Source organism: Sapajus apella, unplaced genomic scaffold (genome assembly GCF_009761245.1).
Source record: "Sapajus apella isolate SASKATOON/1434 unplaced genomic scaffold, GSC_monkey_1.0 scaffold2882, whole genome shotgun sequence".
Classification (NCBI taxonomy): Eukaryota; Metazoa; Chordata; class Mammalia; order Primates; family Cebidae; genus Sapajus; species Sapajus apella.
In genome coordinates this window covers 2,574-7,170 of record NW_022439808.1, presented here as the reverse complement: position 1 = coordinate 7,170, position 4,597 = coordinate 2,574, and the positions used below count along the sequence as shown (strand labels likewise).

Below are 4,597 nucleotides of genomic sequence, written 5' to 3'. Positions count from 1 at the left end.
GAACAGAACTTCACCTCAAAAAAAAAAAAAGAATCAAGTTCTCAACAAACTCAGCGAAGCACAGTGGAACTGTTCACAAACCCAGGTTCTGTTTTTATTTCTCTGCCACAAGCAGGAACAAGACACAACACAGATCTGTAAACTAATGCTCTTTGCTAAATCCTTGAGGGCAAGAATAAACAGATAGACGAAGTCTATCTGTTTCACCTCAAAAGGCTTCAGGTTTTACCTTTGTAAAATTCTACGATTCAAAATTTATGTTTCCATCTTAAAATAAGACGGAAAACAAGGTTATGTGACACTAATCAAGAAGGTATACTATGAATTGTAAAATTCCAATGTCAAGTTTCCATTCTCCATATACTCTTCTACATTTATAATCTAAAGAAGCAACTACTAAAATACTGTACAAGGCATTGAAAAAATTTAACAATGTAAGACATTACTTATGTCATTAAACCTAAAACAAACCATAAAACCTAAAATGTGGCCTGGCGCAATGGCTCATGCCTGTAATCCCAGCACTTTGGGAAGCCGAGGTGAGCATATCACCTGACGTCAGGAGTTTTGAGACCAGCCTGACCAACATGGTGAAACCCCGTTTCCACTAAAAATACAAAAATTAACCAGGTGTGGTAGCAGGCACCTGTAGTCCCAGCTACTCGGGAGGCTGAGGCAGGAGAATTGCTTGAATCCAGGAGGCAGAGGTTGCAGTGAGCCGAGGTCACGCCACTGCACTCCAGCCCGGTGCCTGGCAACAGAGCAAGACTTGTCTCAAAAAAAAAAAACCTAAAATGTTTCAACCTCTCTCTTAAGAGAGATGTCTTTAATTTTTCTAAAACATCTTTAGTTTGTAGCTATACACAACCCAGTATGTTACACATGACAAATTTCTTTTTCTCCCCAGCAGTAACATGTCTGACAGGTAAAAATGCACAACTTACCAAAAATACACATTTGGAAACTATGAAAATCTAACTTTTTTTTCATTCTACCATACACTTCACTTCAGGCCCAACTTAGTAGTTTCAATTCTGCTTGTCCTCTATTTCTAGTCAATTTCATTGCTGAATTTTCCACCACAAAGAATTGTGATCTGTGGAGAAATTGTAAAGTAAACACTAAATAAACATAACTTTTCCTTTTAAAAGAAAACTCATTTTCACAGGAAAAAGAGAAACAAACAGAAAAGAACATAAATTCCTAACAACACGTCACATAAAAATAATGATTTCAGGATGCTGATATCAAGTTTCTTAAGCTTCCTCATATTGTTTTATTTAAAAGCTCCAAAGCAGCACAAAAATTGCCATCAATTTATTTTGTAGATACTCAATTATGCATTACATTTTTTCTTCGAGTTACAAGGGGCTCAATAAATATTTGCAGAAGGAATAAATGCATACAGCATGGTACTACATTGCGTGAGGCTCACATTCCTGATAAGATCAACAGCCTTGCCAACAAAACTGATTTTTTTAATAACAGAAAGATGATTAAATTAGATTAACAAAAGTAGAGTATCCAAATAAACATAAATATATGAAGGGAAAATATTTATCCTGTACTGAGAAATCAAACTTTAGATCTACTTTTCTGCTTCTATCATATTTTTTTTTTTTTTGGTATGGGTTTCAATATCATTGAATCCAATCTTTCCTTCTTCTCTTTAGTCTGTAAAGTTCTTCGAGGGAAAGATTCATAAACAAAAAGACTGTACATGAGTTCCTACTAAATCATCAGCAGAGTGTCAGGCACAAGTGCTGTGGGAAATAAAATATAAAGCCTGATGGTCCCAAATTTTGAGATAATTAAAACTTTTTACCAGAACCCAGCAAAGAATGAGTCTCCAGGGCAAATAGGAAACACCTTGAATGTAGTCCCTGTGTTGACATTCTGTGTGACTGTAAGTTACCAGCTAAGCGCAGTGGCTCATGCCTGTAATCCCAACACTTTGGGAGGCCAAGACAAGAGAACGGCTTGAAGCCAGGAGTTAGAGACCAGCCTGGGCAATATAGCAAGACCCTCCCCATCTCTACAAAAATAAAAATGAAAATGAAAAAAATGAGCCAGGCATGGTGGTATGCACCTGTGATCCCAGCTACTTGGGAAGCTAAGGCATATACTTGAGCCCAGGAGCTGGAGGCTGCAGTGAGCCATGATTTAATCTCTCAAGCAGAAAAATTCCAAATAATTTATGCAGATACTCTACCCTCAAGAAGAGGGAGCACAAATCTCACTCAAGTGTGGACTACACATAGTGACTTCCTTCTGAAGGGGGGGGGGGGAAAGAGTAACCTTACAGCAGAGAAACCTGACAAACACTACCTGTGGCCCTGTAATTTATAATAATAAATACATACTTTGGTCTTTGAACACAGTTCCTGGTACAGAGCTCTTAAAACCCCTATAATTCCCTGGGAGTCACAGGTGTGCTAGGAGAATCTTTTCATTTAATATTTGGTCTTTGACCCCAGTTCCAGATACAACGCCTAGTCCCTCAGAATTTCCTAGGTGATAGGAACATCCTTTGTTCTAACAAGGCAATTCTTGGTGGGCTCCTAGAAGAAGGATGGTCACCAGAAAGACCAAGCCATGATCAGAAGCTTGGAATTTTCAGCCCCACGCCCCATCCTCCAGGAAGTAGAGAGGGGCTGAAGACTGACTTAATAACTGATCATGCCTACAAGATGAAGCCTCCATAGAAATCACAGAACTACAGGTTTTGGAGAGCTTCTGGGTTGCTGAACATGTGGAGGGTGGAGCGGCCATGAGAGGGCATGAAAGCTCTGGGCCATTTCCCCCATACTGTTCCCTATGCATATCTTCCATCTGGCTGTTCATCTGTATCCTGTGTAATAGCGTTTATTTTAAAAAACAATAAATGCAAGCAAGGTGTTTTATTGAGTTCTGTGAGCTGCTCTAGTAAATGACTGAGCCTAAGGAGGGGAACACAGGAACTCCCAACTTATAGTTTGTCAGAAGTTCCAGAGACCTAGACTTATGACTGGCATCTGAAGTGGGGGACAGTTTTATGGGACTGTGCTTTTAACTTGTGGAATATGATATTAACTCTAAGGAGATCGTGGCAGAATTGAACTGAATCATAGGACACCATATTGGTGTTCACACAAGGATTGCTGGGTGTGTGGGGAAAAGGCCCCACACGTCTAATGTCAGAAGGGTTATGTTGAGAGTATAATAGGAGAAAACAGCTAGTTTGCTTTTCCTATAACATGCTGCCTTAGCTGGTGATGTGATAAAAGTATCAACAGTGATAAACTGGCCAGGCATGGTGGCTAACGCCTACGATCCCAGCACTTTGGGAGACCACAGTGGGTGGATCACTTGAGGTCAGGAGTTTGAGACCAGCCTGGCCAACATGGTGAAACCCCATCTCTACTAAAAATACAAAAAATTAGCCAGGTACGGTGGCAGCTGCCTGTAATCCCAGCTACTCAGGAGGCTGAGACAGAAGAATAGCTTGAACCCAAGAGGCTGAAGTTACAGTGAGCCAAGATTGAGCCATTGTACTCTAGACTGGGCAATAAGAGTGAAACATCTCAAAGAACAACGACAACAGTGAAAAATCATGTTAATAATATGTACATAGGCCGGGCGCGGTGGCTCATGCCTATAATCCCAGCACTTTGGGAGGCCGAGGCAGGTGGATCACGAGGTCAAGAGATCGAGACCATCCTGGTCAACACGGTGAACCCCCATCTCTACTAAAACTACAAAAAATTAGCTGGGCATGGTGGCGCATGCCTGTAATCCCAGCTACTCAGGAGGCTGAGGCAGGAGAATTGCCTGAACCCAGGAGGTGGAGGTTGCGGTGAGCCGAGATCGCGCCATTGCACTTCAGCCTGGGTAACAAGAGTGAAACTCCGTCTCAAAAAAAAAAAAAATATATATATATATATATATGTACATAAAATATGATGAAAATGGCACTTTACCTCTTAGTCTTGCTCCCAAAACACCACCACCCCAGTCTAATCATAAGAAAAAACATCTATTCCAATAGAGTAGCATCCTACAAAACACCTGACCAGTACTCAAACTATCAAGGCCATCAAAAACAAGGAAAATCTGAGGAACTGCCACAACTAAGAGAAGACAAGAGATAAGACAACTAAATACAACATGGTATCCAGATTGGATCCTGGCACAGCTCATGCCTATAATCTCTTGATCTCTTGAGCCCAAGAATTTGAGACCAGAGTGAGATTCATTTCTACAAAACATTTTCAGCCAGGCGTGGTGGCTCACGCCTGTAATCCCAGCACTTTGGGAGGCCAAGGCGGGCTGATCATGAGGTCAAGAGATCAAGACCATCCTGGCCAACATGATGAAACTGTCTCTACTACAAAAAAAAATACAAAAATTAGCTGGGCGTGGTGGTGTGCACCTGTAGTCCCAGCTAATTGGGAGGCTGAGGCAGCAGAATCGCTTGAACCCAGGAGGCAGAGATTGCAGTAAACTGAGATTACGCCACTGCACTATAGCTTGGCAACAGAGCAAGGCTCCGTCTCAAACAAACAAATAAACAAAAATTTCAAATTAGCTGGGCATGGAGGCACATGCCTGTATAGTT

General features: G+C 41.2%; 1 long non-coding RNA gene across 1 annotated transcript; it reads left to right on the top strand.

The window, feature by feature from the left end:
• The first annotated feature begins 3,184 nt into the window (after positions 1-3,184).
• Positions 3,185-3,642, top strand: LOC116547381. Its single transcript, XR_004267044.1, has 3 exons — positions 3,185-3,274; positions 3,427-3,431; positions 3,614-3,642. It is a non-coding gene; the product is annotated as an uncharacterized LOC116547381 (long non-coding RNA).
• Positions 3,643-4,597: the final 955 nt, after the last annotated feature.